The 21989-nt window shown below is 37.5% G+C and overlaps 1 long non-coding RNA gene across 2 annotated transcripts in view; it reads left to right on the forward strand.

Moving 5' to 3' along the window:
- The window catches only part of LOC131752674 (uncharacterized), an 87375-nt gene that overhangs the window by 21245 nt on the left and 44141 nt on the right, over window positions 1-21989 (forward strand). For both annotated transcript variants that reach the window (XR_010838058.1, XR_009334589.2), the window contains exon 2: window positions 16299-16457. This is a non-coding gene — a long non-coding RNA (uncharacterized lncRNA). The remainder of the gene's footprint in view (window positions 1-16298; window positions 16458-21989) is intronic.

The raw sequence follows: 21989 nt of genomic DNA on the forward strand, positions 1-21989 counted from the left end.
AGGGGGCTTGTGTGAATGAGGTATATATATAGATAGATAGATATAGATATAGATATAGATATAGATATAGATATAGATATAGATATAGATAGATAGATAGAGGAAGAAGAATGAGAGGGGAGAGAGGAAGAAAGGAAGAAGAAAGAAAGAAAGAAAGAAAGAAAGAAAGAAAGAAAGAAAGAAAGAAAGAAAGAAAGAAAGAAAGAAAGAAAGAAAGAAAGAAAGAAAGAAAGAAGAAAGGAAGGAAAGAAGAAAGGAAGGAAAGAGAGAAAGAAAGAAAGAAAAAAGGAAGAAAGGGAGGAATGAAAGAGAGAAAGAAAGAAAAGAAAGAAGAAAGAAAGAAAGAAAGAAAAAGAAAGAAAGAGAAAGAAAGAAAATGAAGAAAGGAGGGAAGGAAGGAAGGAAGGGAAGGGAATAGGAAGAGAAGAGAAAGAAAAGAAAGAGAGGGGAGAGAGAGAAAGGTGTGTTCAAGGTCTCACTGCTGCAGGCAGGAGCCTGCAAGTCCCTGTCCTCGGGGTGGACAGCAGGCTGGAGACCAGGGCAGAGCTGCAGTGGGAGTGCAAAGCTATCAGCTACAGAATTCCCACAAAACATCCTGGGTTGACAGAGTAACATACACAACATTCCATTCTTGGAGTGAAACCCAATCTGTACACGTGGAGCATGTGATTCTGGGAATCCCATCAAGTTCATTCCTAAACACATGGTCCCTAAATACATGGTCTGTTTACACACTGAAGAGCATCGGCAGCCATCTGAGGATGACAAAGGAGAGGACAGATGACAAGATCAGATTTGCATTTTAGAAGGATAACTCAGGCCTCAGTTCAGATGAGGTAACATTGTAATTGCCAAAAATTAAATAATGATCCAAGCATGAAATAGAACTTGTGTTTTCCCCAAACTGTTTATTCTTCTAACAAAATACTAAAAACAAGCAGCTGTTTATTCTCCTCCTTGTCTTAGACCTTATTGACACGTTAGGAGCACACACTTGAGTCAGTGCAGTTTCAGGCCAGGTAGAATTTTAAGGTTGGAAATGTCAAAAGCAAACACAAACCACATAAGGGACAATTCAGCCTGGCTCCCGGCACCAGTGTCACTGCTCTGCCCTTCTCAAAATCCACTCTGCACAGGAATCTTGATGTTCTTCATCTTAAAATGAAACTATATGAACTGAAAGATGCTTTTGATGTGGAGAAAACACAAAGCTGCCATTTTAATGCAAAGTAGAATTCCCTTCCTTTGTCGTCTATTTGCCAGAAATGCAATGGATCAAGAAAGTTGTAGTCGAGTCATGAATTGCACATGGGCGATAAAATGTTGAATCTCACTAAAAATATAGACATGGAAGAATAGTTTTACCCTAAGGTTTCTTAGCGAGTTCTCCATGTTTATATTCACTGGGTACAAAGCATGAAACACATCTCAATGTGCGCAGGTAGGCAGGTATCTTGCCACGCAAGCAAAGATCTGACAAGGTTAACATGTTTAAAATATTATCTAATGTATATGGCACATTTCCTAATGACACTGGTGATAAAGAATGGTTTAAAAATTTATGTAATTTTTTTTTTTTTCCTGCAAGGACTCAAAGCTAGATTTGAATACATTGCTTGGAATAGTATGTAATTATTACTTACGGAATTTTCTGATCTACTTTGATCACTGAGGATTTCTTTTTGTTTTGTGTTATACAACAGGGAAAAATGGACAGGTTTTATCTTTTTAAATGCATATTTTCAAGTGCACTCAGAAGTGCATTTAAATTTAGGCCATACTGTATATTAGAACCAGTGTGCACTTCTACAGAGAATTTAAGTGTATAAACATCCATGGTGCAAGGTTTCCCATTATTATGTGAGCCTATTGTTTTGTTTTCCATATACCTCACTGGTTTGCTGATGCTGTTTCCTCCTATTGAAATGACTTTCCCCTGCTCTTCTCTGAATGTCCAAATGTAGCCTAACTCAAATGCCACCTTCTCCAGCCCACATCCCCTACCTCTGCTGGACTTAATCCCTTCTTTAAACTCTAGTAACCTAGCTCTCCCCCTTCAGGGCACTGAGCACTTTGTTCCTTGTGTTATTGTTTTCATCCTTAGAGGACCAATCCTTGAAGATAGGATATCAGTCACTCAGAAGAGTGCTCTTCATTTAATAGGTGCAGAGTGAACATTGCTGAAATATTGAATGAATGGGTAAGGACTGAGAAAAACTCCTTCAGAAATCCAAGAGTTGGTCCTAGGACTGAAATAGCTCTGATAATTTTAAGCATACGAAATTTTCTCGGTCTAAATTGTAATAATCAAGCAGTCCCAATTTTCTTTATAAGCTGAATATAAAAATCTTTAAATGGGAGTATGCACTATATATTAATCATTAAAAACTACCGATAAAGAGCTCATCAAAGAAAACCTTGAGAAATAAGTGAAGTACGTAAAACAGAGTTCCATTTTGAGATCAGGAGGAGAGGAGACCTTAGGCTGCAAGAAATAGATGTAATCCTAAGAAGTTTTATGGCTTATATACCTCTGAGACTGATTGCTATCCACTCATTCTTTTGTTCAACATTTATTTAGTGAACACCTCTATGTTTTTTATTTTTTATTAATTTTTATTGGAGTATAGTTGCTTTACAGTGTTGTGTTACTATCTGCTGTACAGCAAAGTGAATCAGCTATACACATACATATATCCCCTCTTTTTTGGATTTCCTTCCCATTTAGGTCACCACAGAGCATTGAGTAGAGTTCCCTGTGCTATATAGTAGGTTCTCATTAGTTATCTATTTTATACTATACGTTGAAAATCCTAAAGATGTCACCAGGAAACTACTAGAGCTAATCAACGAATTTGGTAAAATTGCAGGATACAAAATTAATACACGGAAATCTCTTGCATTCCTATACACTAACAATGAAAGATCAGAAAGAGAAATTAAGGAAACACTCCCATTTACCATTGCAACAAAAAGAATAAAACACCTAGGAATAAACCTACCTATGGAGGCAAAAGACCTGTACCCAGAAAACTATAAGATACTGATGAAAGAAATCAAAGACGACACAAACAGATGGAGAGATATACCATGTTCTTGGGTTGGAAGAATCAATATTGTGAAAATGACTCTACTACCCAAAGCAAACGACAGAGTCAATTCAATCCCAATGAAATTACCAATGGTGTTTTTCACAGAAGTAGAACCAAAAAAATTACAATTTGTATGGAAACACAAAAGACCCTGAGAAGCCAAAGCAATCTTGAGAAAGAAAAATGGAGCTGGAGAAATCAGGTTCCTGACTTCAAACTATACTATAAAATACCGATATTTTAAGTCCAACACTCTTCTAGTTGCTGAGGAAAAGATGGTAAACAAATTTCCTGCTCACAGTAAACTCACATAAAATCAAGAAGGTGCCAGTAAGCAGGGTATGAGATTTTATAGAGGCTATCAGGAAAGACGTCTAGGTTAGGTAGTCTTGGAGCTGAGCCTTGGTTGAACCATTAGTGGAAGCAGTAGAAATATCCAAAGAGGAACTTTCCAGACCAGGACACAGCAAGTGCAAAGGCTCCGGAGGCACGAAGATTATTTGGGTGCTTGAGGAAAAGTAAGAGCTCATTATAGTCAAAACGGAGTGAACAGGGAACCGTGTCAGCAGCTAGTGTGGAGAGGTGGGGTGCGCAGACCCCTGCCGGACACGGTTAAGATTTGGGAGTTTATTCTGAGTGAGAAGGGGACGTATTGGGATGAGTTTGAGCAGTGGACTTGATGAGATTTGGCTCCAGGTTTAAAAAGGTCACTCTTGCTTCTGTGTGCAGAGCAGGGCTGGCTAGGCTGGTGGTGATGAGTAGTGATGAATCATGGTGGCTGCTTAGGACAGTCTAGTAAGAACCCCGGCAAGAGATGCGGGCGCTTTGTGTTAGGATGGTAGCAGCAGAGTAGTGAGAAGTGGGTGGATTCTGGATATAATTTGTTAGCGCTAAGGTCAAATTATTCTTTAAGACTTTTACTAAGTAGGATTCTATCAGATGCAGATGAAAGAAGAGTCTCTTTTCTATGGGGGCTTTGTGGCATCTAATTATCCTGGCAATCACGCCCCACCTTATTCTCTAGGGGCCGCATCTATTAGGATTAACAGTGGTTCTCAGAGATGGCTGGGTGACAGGCTTTGTGTCAGAAGTCAAGCCAGATCCCAGAGCTCCAAAGCTACTATTCCTTCTACTAAAGTTCACATTTTGCCAGTGTTCTTCTGCATACCCAAGAGAAGTTTTGATCCAAAAGGCCATATGTAAGGTAATTTTAGCATTAGGAAAAATTCTGAATATTGACTAAATGGTTAGCTTCATAAAAAAAGTACTAGCATCTTATTCTCAAAGGATTACTGTACTTGTTTCTAGCAATGCTTTTATTTTGTAGCCACCACAATAATGCAGTAATTTATATTGGAGCAGTTCCATTAAGTACCCTGCTTGTGGGAGTGATGATACTCGGTTCGTGATATTTTCTGTGTTGCCCTGTTTCTAAATATGTGTGTCTAAAAATTTAAATGTTATCAAAAGCCTACCTGAAAATACCATTTAAGAAACTTTAAGAGTGAGAATGTAAGTGTGTTGCTAGTCCTGACTATTCACATATTTATGTATTCTGAAATATTAGCCAATGACCTATTTTTTTAATCCTGAAAAATTTCTTAGTCACCTGGGGATTTCCTCTGACACATTAACCAATCAGCGAACAGGTTTTATTGTAATAAGAGTATTGTGCTAGACCGTGCTTCTTATTGTACCATTAAGGGTCTAACCAGTTCCTTCCTTCCTGTTCTTGAATAAGAATTTATTCTTAGAGAGTCTTGGCTGCGATTATATTTCGAATGCTACAGCATGATGCAAATACCCATATTTTAATCAAGAAATATGGACATGGACATTAAAGATGCGTCCTCCTCACATAGTTGTGACTCATTTTTCTTCCACAAGACTTTTTTTTTTTTTTTTTTTTTTTTTTTTTGCGTATTTCTCCTAGACCCGCACCTGACTCAGATAGACTCTCAGCCTCTTGAGTCAAGGATTTCTTTCTCTTCCCCATCCCTGTCCTCTGGAAACTGAAATTGAGTTGAATGCATTGTGCATCTGTGGATGGTCCCTGTGGTTGCTATTCTGGCCAAGAGGTAGGAAGAATAATCTAGAACTGGACACAGCCCCCGCTCTCGGAAGACCTGACTCCTGAATAAGGCTTCAGGTTACATGATCTGAGGAAAGCCTGCCATTAGGCTGAAGGTCTAAACAATGATCCTTGATAAAGTCTACCAATTTCTTCTTTTTTAAGAAAAAAAAAAAAATGAGCATTTTTTTCAAGTGTCCAAATGGAATTTTTTAACCTTTTCTTCTGTTTCATCAAAGATGAGTTCTGTCATCTCTTCTCAGGTATTTTCCTTTTGGAGTCTTCTTTGTATTTCGTTCCTCGGCATTTGTGCTAATCCTTGATGGTAGGAGCATTTGCAGATGTGAGTGTGTGGGGGGTGCTGGGGGGTGTATTCATTCAGTGCATATTTACTAGAGTAAGGCTCTATTAAAATACAGAAATGAGCAGCCTCTGTTTAAGTAAGTAGAGTCTCCCAGGGCACTCAAGATGGCTGCACGTATAGTCTCATTGGTTAGATGGTGCCTAGGGCTCTGTCCCGTGAAAATCTTTCATGTTCCTACACATATGTTAAGGGGAACAGGTGACTCTTCCTGTCTTAGAAGATGCTAGAATGGATGTGTGTAGATTCCCTGTAAGTAGGATAGAATAATTTATCCTGTCAGAGTCACTGAGGCTCAAACCCGCTCCCTTGTAAACTGGATTGTCTGACAGTCAGGCATATGCTTCAACCCTGCTTGCATATTTTAGCTGTTTTCAAAAGATCATGTAAAAGGTGATATCTCAGTGTATTATCCTCTGTGTCTTCTGTTTCTTGTTGTTCTGTTCTGTTTTCAATGCTTATACTAAACATGATGGGAGAGTACAATGAAATGGTTTTTTGGTCGTTTTGTTAAGTTCCAGGGTCCAACATTTTCTAATCGCATTAACAAAAAAAGTACGTTGCCACTTAAAACCACAAATACCTCAAATATTTTAGTGTATGAAACCAATAATTCACATTAGAAATATTTTCTCATAGAGATTTAAGGCCATAACCAAACAATCCCTCTTGCAATTACACATCGAAACTTACTCATATAATACAAAAAATAAAGAAGTTCTCTTTGTGTAATATAGTGACAATAAATGTCACAATTTGATAGTGTTAACTTGGTAAGAGTTATTTGTTTTAAAAAGATATTTGCTGCGTTATGTTAATTAAATTGATTAACATTAAAAATGTATGTTATGCTGAAAGAAAAATCAGTGTTGAATGATTCTGCTTGATAAACATTGTTAAAGCACGAATTTGTATTACATGAAATTATAATTTAAACTCGTGAACCAAATTTGGCTTAATGACGCTTGCTGCCACTGAATTTACAAGAGAAAGTATAAGACATACCAAAAAGAAAAAAAAAAAAATCTGTGGTTTTCCTCCTCAATAAGTCAATTTTTCCCAGATATATAAAAGACTGTTAATTCTATTCCCATCCTGTGAAATGTGGAAGTCAGGGAGGCTACAGGATCTGCTAAATGAAAAGGGCACACACCCTGTTTACAAGATGCGATAGATACTTATTTAGTATCTATTGTACCTTATTTAGTATCCAGATGCTAAATAAGGTACAACTTATTTAGTAACTATTCTGCTGAAGAAACGGCAGAAAGAGGCAGAATTGATTCCTGTCCTATTCTCTCTATACAATTTGACTCGCCTATTTATACCACTTCAATACAAGTGACCTACAAACTTTAGGGATATTTTATCCCATACAGAATAGAAGAAGTAGAATTGACCAGCATCAGCTCCTAAAAGTTGCCTGTACATTGTTCTAGGCTTCTTTCATGGAGAATTTGTGTACCATGCTTTTAAAGTTTCAATAAAGTTTTTATCTGGAAGCCAGTAAAATTCAACAAAATTCACGATACATACTTAGATTTTCTAAGCAACTGATAAGTAAATCCACAGTTTTTTTTAAAGTTAGCAACTCTCTTAAGCAACATCATTCAGAGTTTTCTTTTAAAGAGGAACGTTCACTTTAAAGTGTAACTTATGCTTTAAAATTACTTTTATTCCTACATATCCTCAGACGTTGTAAAGCAGAACTAAATCAGCTTGCAAATATATTATGGATGAAACATACTTGACCTGTTAAACCACCGAGACAAACTTTATGCTTTTACATTCTAAAATTAAAATTTATAAACATAATTTCCCCTCCAGCAAAGCAAATTTGCTTTCCTTTGAAGGAGGAAGACATGTAAGTGGTAGGACTGGAAAGAAAGATGCATACTAAATGGCTGGCAGTGATAGTTCACCCTTTTAATGTAAGGCAAAAAATAAAAAGAGGTTGATCTTTATATCTTAGGCAATTTCTGTATCGTTTTTTTTTTTTTTTTTTAATAGTGGAATCAGCATTCCTAATATTGATAGACCGTATACCTGTCCAGGTCTGACCTATATTTATACTACAAAGACAATTTTAATTGTTACTTTAATAGAGGTCCCATCACAACCATCGTTTATTCCTGCTCGAGCACATGTTTCAAAACTGCCCTTCAATCTTCATAATTTCTGCTGCTAGCTCATTATGAGCAAAATAATAGATTTTCCAGCAATGGGTTCAGTGTGTGTCACAAGTTGCAGTGTTTAGAAAGATGATAATGACAGGAAATGTATTGAGATGTGCTAACGAAAGCACACAAAAATGCAAGACAGAAAGATCTCCAGAAACCTGGCTGAAGCTTGAAGCACTTCCTTGTTTTGAGACGTGTGGAATAGTCTTCGAGTTTTGTTTGATCATAGCAATGAAGCTTAAGGGGGAACAGGAAAGTTCATGTTGAAACTGCTAAATTCTCTGTCAAAAATGTTTCCAATATCCCCAACTCTTTCCTAGCCAACGCTGTTAACAAGCACTGCCCAGGTCACACCTGACAGTCACGACAGAAATGTCCAAGCTTGTCCTGGAAACTCACTAGGCACCAGATAGACTACAGCGATTACGAAAGCTGTAGGGAGCAGGCGTCACCAAGTAATCGATAAATAATTTTGCCAGCTTCCATTCATATCCATATGTTTTATCTCTCTGAAATACCTTTTAGAGAAAATTCACAGAGGACTGAATATATACATAAACACATACATAAATAAAAATAAAGGAGGGAAAGGCAAAAGTCAGGAAGTAGATGTTCAGCTTTTTCTGGGCATGTTCCTAAAAAGCAAATAGAGACTAGAAAACAGTGTGGCAGGATAACCGTCAAGTGGACATTTATATGATGAGCAAAGCAGATGAGTGAAATTCACACACACACAAACCACTTGAACCAAAAGACGTTACTATTAGAAAATGTACACACGTCTAACTTGTAACTTTGCTTTATATGTTTTAGCTCTTTATTCGAAATATTGGTCTGAGCTCAATATAACACTGAGGTTCACGTCTTAAAAAAAAGTTTATTTCTGCTTCCAGATCTCATTTTTAAGAAATTTTAGTTAGTAGTTTCCACAAAAGCAAGAGGATTTACTGACTCCGTCACAACTGTGAGTTCATTGTTCTCTTAAGAAATCCACCAGGTTTTCTCCATCAGGTTCACGTAAAGACATTGCGCTCTGATGGAGTCAGAGAAAGGAAGGGAAGCGCTGCTCTTAGCAGACTTCGCTAATATTCTGGTCAACCAAACCTCCCTGAGGACGGAGCGCAAACGCACATCTCACGTGGCTCTGGGATCGTCACTGAGCAACGTAACACAGATCATCCACAGGGGCTTTACGCTGAACCATTTCCAAGAACAACTTTAAATACCATGACATGAGTGTACAGTAATGAGTCTGCCTGGGAAAAGCATTCTTTTTTAATGCATCGTCATTGTTTCCAAATGGGTAAAATTCATGGTTAATAGTTGAAAGTTTATAATTTATACTTGAAAGTATTCCAAGACGATCTTCACCTAAAAAATTTTGGAAAAAAATATTTTCTATTTTCCACAGCATCAATTTGCAAATGGCATAATTCTAGTACCAAACCTGCTGGGCTTCCCTTTTCTTTCCATGAGGCTTAACAAGGAGAACAGCAATTTTGTTGTTGTTGTTTGTAATTTGGAATTCATTAACTTATGTTTTTCTTACCAAAAAAAAAAAAAAATTCTGAATAGCTGGTATACTCCTAATATTCAATATACAGTTCATCCTATATTTAACAAAAGTCCAAATAAGTAAGTACACGTGAATCACTTTAAATGTCTACATACTTTCTTGCGCCTTTATAAACTCACTAACATCTTGCAGCTCAGAAAATGTCTTCTTTTTTTGCTTGCAATTAACAAAGCTTCACTGCAACTCAATTGTTTCTTGAAATTTAAGATATCCATTGGGTGGGTTCCAAATTCCACAACGCATAGAAGATTCTGGAGATAAAGTGTTTCCTATTTACTTTTCTTCATCCACGTGTATATAAAACATGAAATAATTTATATTTACTTTTAACTGGACCTGAGTATAAATAACACCTCTGCCTTAAATGTATATCTACTGCAGATATAGTTAAGAAAACAAGAAATTTGGCTTTCAGTTTTGAGATAAGTTACGTGGATGCAAAATCCTCTGATTCTGGTACCCAGGACACTGCATTTTTCTAGCGTTAAGATGTGAGTTACTGGGAGCTTACCGGGAAGACACATAACTCGTCTGTGTGAAACAGTGTGGGTTTCTTTGTAGTACACTAGAATAGTCAAAATACATCCTTTAGTTTGCACATGTACATCACAAAACACACATTTCCACACTTCTGTCATCACTCCTTATTCTCCTATTCATCCCACAAAACCGGAAATAAACATTCGATGAAGCTTCATTTTACATTTAACAGTTCTCAGAAAGTCAATTTTAAAATGTAATAAAAAATGTTTCACTTAAAGGATCCAGCCACTCATACCTCAAAATTAACTGCACATTAAGTGGCTAACTCTGTACAAAAATCCCCAAATTCAAATCAAGCTCCGTGTCTTCTAAGAAGCAGGGAAACCACACATCACATCAGTTTGCATCAGTTTGCTGCTTTCAAGATCAGTACTGAGCACAGACGGCCCCCACTCTCTGATACAACTGGAAGATAAAGACACATTACTTCCCCGGGAAGCTGGTCTGGAGCTGTAATCACAACTGGGCCAGGGTGCCCAGTGATCCTTTATGTGTCTAATTAAAACTGCTGCATTTAGTTATTTATACTTATTTAGTGTGTACTACCCCGCCACCCGATAAAGCAAACTTACATACACCCAGATTATCCCATTAAGTGTTCTCATTTCCAGAAGGGTAGCAAGAATGGGTTTTAAAATCTCATAATAATGTTTTAAGAAAGAAAAGCTTGTCTTCCTTCATGTTTACTTGATTGTCCAGAAAAATCTATCTTCCAGGAAAGAATGATTTTCTGCCTAAATCTTAAGAGTATGAATAGCTTGAGATCATTTCCAAATACTCACCGTGCACTCTACGAGCACGTGTTTGAATGGTCAGAAGTCACCTTATAGTGTAAAGTGAATAATCATTTACCCTGGACCTTATGTGACTATGAATAAATCTATCACAGCCGAGCTGCCCTCTGGTCTAACCATACAGGGCTGCTGCGTTGTTTCATTTCCCAGGTTTCTGTGTATATGTTACTCTTTCAGTTTCACGTGTCAGCAAATGTCTGTTTACCCGGCTTCCTGTTATTAATTATGGGAAACAGGTTTTCTTGAAGTACATTAGAGCCTCTTTTAACTCTTCTCCAGACAAGCCAAGGTATTGGTGATTCCTTTAATGTTTGTACAAAGCCGGAAACTGAGTTAAAATACATTGTTGCCTCACATAGTTTTACAACTTCTTATCTCCCACAAAGGGGGGGGGGGAAGACAGAAATAATAAAAAAACAAATCACAGCAGCTTCTATTCCCATTGCTAGACACTGAGATAACAGAATTGGATACTTTCTTCATTGGCCATAACAGATTACTTAACAGATAGCAGCATGAATTCTGAACTCTCATCACCTACAAAAATGTTTCCAAGGTCAACAACTCAAATAGTAAAATGCTAAAAGACAAGAAGATATGTACGAGGGTAGAAGTATCTATAAAGGGACAAAAATACTGACCCGATTACTGGTGTGTTACCAAGCTTTTCCTATAGAAACATCTGGCCGGTCCATCTGATTCTCTGTCTTTGAAATAGGAGCAAGTAAAGTTGCATGCCGTCAAATCCTAAAGGAGCCAAAACATCTGGAAGTTTTAGAAGAAAAGCAAAATAGTTATGGGGGAAAATCCAGATTAAAAAACTGCAGATGTTTAATTGGCCTGTCAGTTACGTTACGAGGAAATAAGGACAGAAATAACCAGAAGCCACTGGTGGAAAATTAAAATAGTTTCATGAGCCAGTGCCAAGCTAAAAGCAATGAAATCGGTAACAGAATATGGACGGGGGCTTTCTCAGCTGAGATCTGAAAATGTTACCATGTGCAATTTTGTAAATTAGCCATTTCCAAAAACTCTTTTTCATTAAGGCACAATAAAAGTTCTTCAGACTCCCCTCTCTCTCTCTCTTTGGTCATTAATTCAGGCAGTTATGTGGAGTTTGGCTTTCATCAGTGACAAGCTCTCCCCTCAACCCTCTTCGCCCCCTTTCTGAGACCCCCTAATACTGCTGAGTGGCCAGAAATTACAGATGCAAGAAAAGCTGACAAATGACTGCCAGGCCCCTCCCCCAGAGCCTCGACAGTCAAAGCCCTTGCCAGAACATGCCTGAAAGCAGCACTCTCAGAGACAAAGACACAAAGATTCCATTTTCTCAGTGAAAATAGACTTCATGTGTAAAACACCAGTGAGGAAGATGGAAAGCTGACACATATGAGCAATTTTCGAGAGGCAGGGCTGGATCTTTCAAGAAGATTGAAATCGCATTTGATTGCATCAAAAACCTCACAAATGTTGTTTAACCTAAAAGTCTTTTCAGTCTGTAAAAAGACATTCGGTGGCGAGATATTTTATGCTTCTTTTAAGCACATGGTTGAAAAGGAAAAAGAATCTTGAACCCGGTAGAGAGATGTTGATTACATCCTCCTGCCACATCAAGAATTAACACTGGTTCACATCACAGGGTCTACAAAATAAAGAGGAAAGTTTAAAAAAAAAAAAAAAAACCCAAAACTCTATTCAATCAAAAGAGTTCATAGAGATATTAAATCCTTATGTTTTCTATAAAAAGAATCCCCTCCCAGCAGCCCCAGGGTACATTATTGGCGAGGCAGCGAGCTGTTTATTAGAGATTCAAACCATGGCATCTGAGCCTTGCCAAGCAAGCAAGTTTCAGCCTGTGAGCCCAGGGTCTCTGGCTTCCACAGTCTCTCTGGCATCTAGCAGTGAGCGCTGGCTGGCTGGCCTCCATACCACTCCGGGGCAGTATGTAGGTGCAAAGGCTGGGACCGGGAAACAAAGAAAGATCATCATTGACTATGGAAGGTCATGCTTTTCTTCCTCTCTAAATTCAGGGTGACTTTTGCAGATGAAAAGAGAAATGTGTGGAAAAAAAAACTCCCAAAATGAATTAGAGAATTAGTTTATAACATATCTTCAAGTGATGCTCTAAATGTATTGTAGATACATAGAGAGAGAGCAAGGGAGTGGGAGACGGAGAGAGAAAGTTTACAGCTTTATTATTTTTTTCATTTATTTATTTTTTTATAGATTGTGGTTGGTTCTTTTTTTAATTTTAAAATTTTATTTATTTATTTTTGGCAGCTTCGGGTCTTAGTTGCAGTACACAGGATCCTCGTTGTCGCGTGTGGGATTTTGTGTCGTGGCATGAGGGCTCCTGAGCGCGTGGGCTCTGTAGTTTGCAGCACGTGGGCTCAGTAGTTGAGGCACGAGAGTTTAGTTGCCCCGTGGCATGTGGAATCTTAGTTCCCCAACCAGGGATTGAACCAGAATCCCTTGCTTTGGAAGGCTGATTCTTAACCACTGGACCACCAGGGAAGTCCCCAAAGTTTGCAGTTTTAATTTATCGCAATCTTTGAAAGCAAGGGAGGAAGATTTCTCCCACCTGCCTTCTTAGCTTGTCAACTTTTGCGTGTCTTTGTACTTCTTTTGTTTCATACACCATGCAGAGGCACATTCAGTTGTATGTGAAAAGTGACCAGGGGACCACTTTTAAACAGGAGAACCCTATACGAAGATTTAACTCGACCATTTGATAGAATTTTGTCTTACTCAAATACCCTGGACTTTGGTGGCTCCACTGAAACCTTTAATAAAGATTTCTCTCCCAAATTGAGTCTGCTTGCATCCCCAGCCCAATCCACTCAACTGCTCTCTGTTCTTCATAAATGGGCTCAATCCTTGTGGAATACTTGAGATGGGCTTCAAATATGCTGGAAAGTGTCAGACCATTAACAGGTTAAAATGTAATTAATAGTAGCTGTCAGGGGCTATAGGCCAAGACTTAATTTAAAAACTTTACAAAAATAATTTTTTTAAAAATTCAGAACACCCTTTGTCCTCTGCCATTGCCTTCCAAGCGCCTGCTATTCTTACCTTTCTTTAGTTAATAGGAATAGCAGAGGGAAAAACAACTAAAAATTGACTTCGCAATCTAATAAAGGATGGCTGAGTGGAAAAAGAGAATAGTAGATAAATTCTATGACCATTAAAATGTTTCACATACACTCTTTATTCCCATCACCGTATTTGGGTCAAAATACTTTCTAGCTATCCTTTCCGATCTAATCAAAATACAGTAAATTTATAACATGAGATCATAACATTGAGATTTTATTTGTGGTATTAACAATAATCGAAGTGTCCCCAGCACCCATTTATTTGCCATGAAAAAGGAGTGTGGTGGATGGAGTGCTTGTTTGGGAGTATAAATTAAAAATATATTCTTTTAAATTGAAGTATAGTTGCTTTACAATGTTGTGTTAATTTCTGCTGTACAGCAAAGTGATTCAATTATATATATGCATGCATTCTTTTTTATATATTCTTTTCCATTATGGTTTATCACAAGATATTGAATATAGTTCCTTTCGCTATACAGTAGGACCTTGCTATTTATCTGTCCTATACATAAAAGCTGACATCTGCTCACCCCAAACTCCCACTCCATCCCTCCCCCAGCCCCCTCCCCCTTGGCAACCACAAGTCTGTTCTTTATGTCCGTGAGTCTCTTTCTATTTCACAGATAGGTTCACTTGTGCCATATTTTAGATTCCAAATATAAATGACATCATGTTGTATTTGTCTTTCTCTTTCTGCCTTACTTCAGTTTGTATGATAATCTCTAGGTCAATGCATGTTGCTGCAAATGGCATTATTTCATTCTTTTTATGGCTGAGTAATATTCCATTGTATATAAGTACCACATGTTTTTTATCCATTCTTCTGTTGATGGACATTTAGGTTGCTTCCATGTCCTGGCTATTGTAAATAGTACTGCAATGAACATTGAGGTGCATGTATCTTTTTGAATTAGAGTTTTCTTCAGATATATGCCCAGGAGTGGGATTGCTGGATCATACGGTGGCTCTATTTTTAGTTTTTTTAAGGAACCTCCATAGTGTTTTCCACAGTGGCTGCACCAACTTACATTCCCACCAACAATGTAGGAGGGTTCCCTTTTCTCCACACCCTTGGGAGTATAACCTTTTATGCATATTCAATCACTCTGTAACTTTAGTGAATCTCTGAGCCTCAGTTTCCCTATCTATCATAGGAGGAATTTTTGCCAGTCATAGAAAGTTGTTTGGGGATGAATCTCAAAAGGCAGCATGGACTCCAAAGTGCTGACATATGTGAGTGCATAGGGGGAGGGGGTGTGTTCAACTTCCATTGTGTTTGAAAACTTTAAATTTCACATGAAGAACAATTCGGTGCCATAAATAGAGATAGGAAGTCCCTGGTGAATTCAGTAAAAGAAACTAGTCACAAGCTAGGCAATCACCGCACTGCAGACCAGGTGATGGATGTATGCATGGCCTTTGCAGAATGGTTCAACCTTCTGTAATGTTAAAACTGACAGAGTGATTTTAAATTTCTTAAAGCATATCTGACGTATTTCTTGGTATGAACTCTTTCTCCCCTTGTTAGTCGTTTTCCTGCTAAGTGGGTATATACCGAGTGATGCCCCAAACCCCAGCCAGAAAACAGGAGCTGTGCTAAGCCCCTCCCCCACTGCCACACCCACTGCCTCTTCCTGGGCAGGTTTGGGAATAGCAGGGAGCACGTGGGAGGCTGTTCAACGTTCTTCTCCCTTGTCACTTCAGCCAAGGGGTATTCACACACCTGCAGCTGTGCCCCTGGGCACTCTCGAGAGCCTCACCTCAGTGCCAGGGAGCACAGAGGAAAAGTATGGGAGTGAATATATTGTTATGTGGACAGAAAATACTGATAGTCTTTTACAGTAACAGTAACAGATACATTCCTAAGGCGAGGATACGTTGTCTAACTGAAGAAATAAGTTGTCTCACATTGTCTAACAAACTCATAAATTCTAAACACCGTCTCTTACAGTATTTTTTTAAACATAATACCAGGATTCTCTGATTCTACAGTGAAAAGAGGGGAAAAAGCCCACATTAGCTTGTCTTCATTTAGTTTAATTGAAAGGCAGAAAACCACATGCCTTAATCACATTCAATATTTCTATTTTTGAAGATTCAACCATTATCATAGACTAGAAGAATGATATAAATATAGCACAGTATTATTTACATAGAGAAGTGAGTGTCTTTAGAGAAATTAGATAAAAAATAAAGCAATATATTTAACGGGTTTGGGAAAAAAATCTAGACTTATTTATGAATTATACTAATAGTATTTAATATTTTAAAACCTTTTTACACATGGGAGATACCTCCAAAAGAAAAGTAATCCTTATAATGAATTACCATAGCAGAGGTAGGCAAAACTATTTGTTTTACCTTTCCAGGGGTCTCTGGTTGTTATTTTATGGAGAGGTGGGCAAACAATGTTTTCTGGGCGAAATTAGTAGTCCTAGAGAAAGGAAAATTTAGGATATGAAAAGTTGACAGATCTCTATGGATTGCTGGATTGGAAAACATTTCCATAAGAGGATAAAAATCAATTTTAGCTAGTTTGCTTAACATGACCTGAGTTTTACATAACATCTTTGTTTTGTACAGGGATCGTGGCAAAATTACCAATAAGTCCATAAAGGAAACCGAAGGCAGTTTGATCTACACCTTCAATAACAGTCCCACAAAAGTTGAAGAAATATGTTATGTCTCCAGACATATACTCCAAAGAGCATAGTTATACCCTAAAATTAGGACGTGATTCAGGTACGTCATTTCTTTTAGTTTAGTTGAAATGCTTTGTTCTTTGTACTGCAGATAATTCTTCTTTTTTTCCCCTAGTCCCTCTCTCTCTTCCTTTCCTTCTTCCCATTAACATATGTCTTTTACAATTGACGTCGTTTACCATCCTTTCATATAATCTATGCCACATCACTGAGGCGAGCCATCCGGCAGGACACCTAAATACACATTAGAGGAGCCTGCGAGCCATGAGAGGCTTTGACCGTCTCATCAGGGCAATTACAATAAGCATCTTGGTCTCACAGAAGGCATTGCATTCAAATAATAGCCTTCCTCATTACTCGTTTTAAATATGAAAGTAAACTTTGAAGCCCTTTGAAGGACCCAAGCAAACAACACACATGTGAAAGTAGATCAGTGAGCCTCTGAAGAGCTATCCCTACATAAAATCCGTGAAGAATCTTAGGCTTTAAAGAAAGACCTCCAGGTAAATGATGGCTTTTAATAAGACACATGACAATCTCAATTATGAGAATCTGTTCTGTGTGTTCTCTGTGCCATTTTATACTCCCAGCAGGATTTTTTTTTTTTCTCATCAAGAGTTTCCAGGGGTGTCTACTGCTCTCTATGTGTAAAGCATATTTAAGTGGTCCACCAAAGCTGTGCTAATTTAAAAAGAAAAAAAAAAAAAAAAGAAAGAAAAAAAACCCACAACGTTGTCAAGTGGTCAGACAGACTGGAACTAGAGGATTATAGGTAAGAGGGATCAAATTAAGGGTTGAAAGCTATAATTTCTATTTCTGTGGTAGCAACTGAATCAGCTGTCGGATCAGGCAGTTTAAAGATACAGTCACTTACGCACAGAGTCTGGGAAGAGGGGACTTTACAGTATACCCGTGACTCAGCGGTGTAGACTCACTAGACGGTGGGGATTACTTGCTGGGTCCTTCTCCTGCTTGTCTCTGTCTCCTTTCCCCATACCATTTGACTCCATCCCTGTATTTCACAATTCCACATATTACTTTCCTTCCTCCCATTTTTTCACCTTGTTTACTTTTTTTTTTTAAACACTAGTTGCTTGGCCTCTGACCACTGCTCCGTGCTGGAGCTTCCCAGGCAACAAAGAACATGTTTTAAAAAGAGACACTGCATCTCTGGAGCACCTGTACTTGACCTTGTTCATTTTTGGACATGCTGTGGCTGTAGATTTTCAGAAAGAGTCCCTCCCCTGGAAAGGTTTTAAAGAACACGTATGCACATATGGAGGTCAGGCAATCAAACCTCCACATGTGGAGTGATTTGAAGAATAAATTATAATAGTAACAAGTTCACTCATAAAATGATGAGCTATAGGTGCCTGTCTGGTTACATAACAGTCACTGTGATCCTGGGTGTTTCACTTCATAATTTGGCCTTCTCTTTATATCCTAATAGCTGGTATTGGAATTAACTGAGTCATAGGTCTGGAAGAAATCATAGAAATGTTGTAATACAGCTCTCAAATTGAAACACAGAAAATGAAGCCCAGAAAATCATCTAAGTCGTTCTGCTTGTCTATAAGTGCCATTGGTTCAATTGTAGTTTTGCCTATTTTTAGATAAAGAATATGTTTTCCCAAACACTGGTTAGAAATGTTTGAGAAGAGATAGCATCATGAAAATATATATGCAGTAAAATATAACTATTATTCAATAGGCTATAATATATATTGAAGTTACCTGAGGATATTATTCATATAGCAAAACATCCTTTAATCATTGTATAAAGTATGTAAACCATACACATGAATGAATATTATTTTTGTATATAAGTACAACCCCATTTTTGACTTTTTTTGTATTGCAATTATATATTACTCATAATTCTATAGTTATAATCAGAACAAAAAGGATCACCTAGAAGAAAAGAAGGTAAGTTGTCCCGAGCATATTGGAAATTCAGAAGTTCTCTTCCATCACTAACATTGTGCTCTTAAAAAAATGAAGCAGATAAATCCCTATCTTCCACTTCTGAGTATTCTCAAAAGAACTGGCAGAAGTGAGAGAGTAGAAGAAGTCTACTGCAGAGAAACAGCTAGATCCTATTATTAAAGGCAGTCAGTGGTATTCTAAAGAAAATAAAATTTGCTCTTGAAGACATAGTAGACTTAACGTTAAAAAAACAAACAAACAAGATATTATACACACCCTAAATATGTTTATGAAACAAAGCTTTTAAATTTTTAATTATACCCCTAAACTGCCTTTCTAGTTTTTCTAGGATATCAAACAACTCAAAAAAGAAATATTTACTCAGATTAATGTTTGAAACGTCATATGGAAATGTGTGTAGTGATGTTACTAGAAATGAGTATTTTTTTATAAATTAAACACGTAGAAGGTCTTGTCTCCAAAAAGCCTGACCCACTGCCTTAAGGTTAAAAATGCAAATCTTACATAGATCTTATAAGTTGTCTAACTTTTTGTTTGAGGTACATTTTGATGAAAATATTTAAAAGATGGCCACCTCCTCAGTTAAAGGTGGGCATTTTAATGAAATAGTAAAAATCAGGAGATTATCAGTTTCCAGAAATAAACACTGGCTCCTTATTCGGGGCATACTTCAGTCCCCAAATATCGAGGACACATCTAGGAGAAATTAATTTTTTTAAAAAAGAATTAAACAGCAATTTTGTGATCAACTTCATGTTACATTTTGACATGTGTTTCAGGGGCTCCAAATTGAGTTAAGCAGCATCAAGATCTGAATTGTACCTATTATTGTCATCATTTACATAATAGCATGGAAAACACAGAGCAGTGTAATATCATGAGTGCGGATTTAGGGGAAAATGTTATTCCCTGAGCCAAAAAGTGAGAGGACTCAGCACACATGCAGATTTGCATGGTTATTTTTCCTGGTACTTCTGTAGACCATTCTGTAACAATGGAGTCTGATATTTCTTGTCTTAATGCTACGTGAACAGATCCATGGCTAACATTAGAGTTTGCAGGTGGGTGGTACGTATGCTCTTAATAAAAATATCTGTGATCAAACGTTGCAGAGTTAATTAGGCTTCGTGTCAAATTACCTCTCCTAGAATCTTCGGGAGCAGGGGGGGTGCAGCTGTGTGTCACCTGCCTGCTTTCTATAGACAGTGCCCAAAGGATGTAACTTCATGAAAATTCAAATCAGATTGCATAGAAATACAGTATTCCCAGTCTGCTCTGTATATTTCCAGATAAATTACATACACACAACAACATTTGTCCTTTGTTAAATTTCATGTTGCACAATTCTACTAAATTTTGAATGGCTTCTTTAGCCAGAGAAGCCCCAAAACATCCTTTGGCTAAGAAAGGAGAAAGTCATCACATGCCCTTCAGAAAACATTTTCAGAGCTGTTGTAGAAGTTGTTGAAAGGACCATTGAAAAATGTTTACTAATGGAAAATATGTTTTATTTAGAAATTGGGCTATGCTTTAGTATCTTATCAACCTGACCAATAGGGTTCAATTATAACAGAAATTGAGAAAAAGATGCAAATGTAAAAAAGAATCTCGTTAGGAGCAATAAACGTACAGATAGTGAAATAAATGCTTCTTTTTTCATGATGAAGTCTTACTTCAAGTAAACAACATTTTTCAGGAAAAGAAATTGACTAACAGCTGAACATTCCCACAAGGCAATGTGCCATGGAACTCAAAATGCCAGTGCAAAAATGTGAGCCCTAAAAGAGAGTTCAATACTGGTCTGTAATAATTAGCCGTATCTTCTGCACTAAGAAGGAAAGCTCTCTTCAGGGCTTGAGGATTGGTGTGGAAGTGGGGATTTTGATGGTAAGAAAGGGAATTTAATTCATGTTCTAGGGTTATGCAGCTACGATGGAAGGCTTTGGCTTCCCAAGTGGGTAACATGGAAATTATAGTAACTATGACTAACTTAATTTGATGAAATAGGACTTTATTTTTCTCTAAGCCAAGCTTTCTCAACAGAAGCACTATTGATATTTTGGACCAGATAATTACGGGTGTGGGAGATTTCCTAGGCATTGCAGGATTTTTATCAGCCTCCTTGGCCTTTACTCACCAGATGTGGGCAGCATCCCTCCCCCACCATATGGATATCTCCAGACATTGCCCCTGGTGGAGAACCACTTGTCTAAACATTTTTCATTTCTTCGCTTATCTCGCTGCAAAATGAGTTACGTTGGTTCTTCACATTACGGTCAGTAGAAACTCTGCATAGAGAACTCGTATGTACCAAGTGAAAAACAGTTCTGTACTGCAAATATTTTCTGCAGGATACAAAAAATAGGACTGTAGGAGCTCAGTGTGATAATGCTTTATTTCTCCATGTGTGTGTTTTTAACGACAGAGAAATCTTTCCCTGGTAATAAATAATATAAGATGCAAACAAGGGGAGAAGTGGATATGAGAAATTATCATTGCCAGTGAATTATGAAAAGTATAAAACACTTTTAGAGCAACTATGTTGAAATTAAAAAGAAATTACCATTTCTTTTACCTACATACTCTGTGACTATTGCTTGCTATTTAATTACTGAAGAAACATTTTTATTACCACAGATTTTCTAGGTCAAAGTTTTGCAAATTTTCATTGTATCAGATTACTTGAAAGGCTTGTTGAAATATAAATTACTGGGCTTCCTGCCCAGTTTCTGATTAGTAGGCAAGGCCAGAGAACCTACATTTCTAACAAGTTCTCAGGTGATCCAGAACCAGAGATGTCCACTGCCCTAGAGACAAGTTCAACTTCAGATGTAGCTTCTTAGTCTGACTTGATACCTTTTTTCTTTATTGAAAATGGCAGAGGCTATAAATACAAAGACATAAAAAGAGTTGTATAAATTTGGGTTTACTCATTTGCAATAGACTAAATCAGCTTTGTCACTGGAAAGAATGACTTATGAGAGCAAATGTTTTTAATACAAGAGTCTTCACATATCATTGAAAGACAGGAAATGTTAAAAGGAAAACAAAACTGACGAACTATTCCCAAACAGGGATTTAAAGGAGCTCAAAACATTTTTTTAAATGCCTACTACAAAGTAAAATTTTATTTTCCTACACCAGCGAACACTTAGCTATCCATATTTTGTTTATATTTTCCTTATTCATTCTTTTCCCACCTGCCAGACAAAAATTTTATTCATTCTCCACCCTCAGCGTACCCCCTCCCAATGCATGCAACAGCTCTTGTCCTTATATATCTCGTAGCTTCAATGCACTGCACTTGGCAAGATCCTATGATATTTAGGATGTCATTAAGCTCTGGGATGTGTAATATATTGAATAAATTATTCAGGATTCAAACAAATATTTTCAAGGGTATGCAGGGCTGTCACCTATGGCCATAGAAACTGTGCACAGTACATCCCCAGGAGGTGCCATTGACAGAGGCGATGATATAAATGGAACTCCTGGAATTGTGCCATCGGGTGTGCCTTAGTCAGATATAATAGGGCAGGTTCGACAAGACAGGCATAACCACAAAACTCTGCAGGGTGGGGGAGACCTGGCTTACGAATTGCACGTGTGATTTATGTCTAGTTAG

Source organism: Kogia breviceps, chromosome 1 (assembly GCF_026419965.1).
Source record: "Kogia breviceps isolate mKogBre1 chromosome 1, mKogBre1 haplotype 1, whole genome shotgun sequence".
NCBI classification, from domain to species: Eukaryota; Metazoa; Chordata; class Mammalia; order Artiodactyla; family Physeteridae; genus Kogia; species Kogia breviceps.